Here is a 677-nt window from a genome sequence, read left to right as displayed (position 1 = left end):
TCGCTTCTCTCCCTCACAAACAGCATGCTATTATGTGATGACTAACTGAAACCCTCAGCTGCCGACAGGTGTTGTTGATATACCTCGATGCGGACAGCTGAAAATGTGTGCCCCGACCGGGACTCGAACCCGGGATCTCCTGCTTACATGGCAGACGCTCTATCCATCTGAGCCACAGAGGGAATCGCCAAAGCGTGAGCGAGTAATGAGCGGATGGGCAAATGTCTATAAGGTACATTACATATGTAGAATTGTGGACAGTTGGGAATGGTAGTCTCACGGGAACGCGCAAGGGATAAGTCCCTGCAGTCGCGCTATTCATCTGTGTCCTAGGTGGCTCAGATGGATAGAGCGTCTGCCATGTAAGCAGGAGATCCCGGGTTCGAGTCCCGGTCGGGGCACACATTTTCAGCTGTCCACATCGAGGTATATCAACAACACCTGTCGGCAACTGAGGGTTTCAGTTAGTCATCATTTATTCCAGGGAAAAGCTGCACGGTCATCAACAGTATTCTGTTCTTTCGAGAATAGTTACTGTCTTCATATATATAGTTAAGGGCTACCCAGCCACTGACCTTCGTCTGTGCGAATACGCACAGGTTGCCCAAACTCTTACGGGAATCGCCAAAGCGTGCGCGAGTAATGAGTGGATGGGAAAATGTCTATAAGGTACATTA

At 49.5% G+C, this 677-nt stretch overlaps 1 non-coding gene across 1 annotated transcript; it reads left to right on the top strand.

Moving 5' to 3' along the window:
• Positions 1-326: 326 nt before the first annotated feature.
• On the top strand, positions 327-401 carry Trnat-ugu. Its single transcript has one exon. It is a non-coding gene; the product is annotated as a tRNA-Thr (tRNA).
• The last annotated feature ends 276 nt before the right edge of the window (positions 402-677 follow it).

This window comes from Schistocerca piceifrons, chromosome X (assembly GCF_021461385.2).
Source record: "Schistocerca piceifrons isolate TAMUIC-IGC-003096 chromosome X, iqSchPice1.1, whole genome shotgun sequence".
Classification (NCBI taxonomy): Eukaryota; Metazoa; Arthropoda; class Insecta; order Orthoptera; family Acrididae; genus Schistocerca; species Schistocerca piceifrons.
The sequence above is the reverse complement of the archived record's forward strand: the minus strand, read 5'-3'. Positions and strand labels throughout refer to the sequence as shown.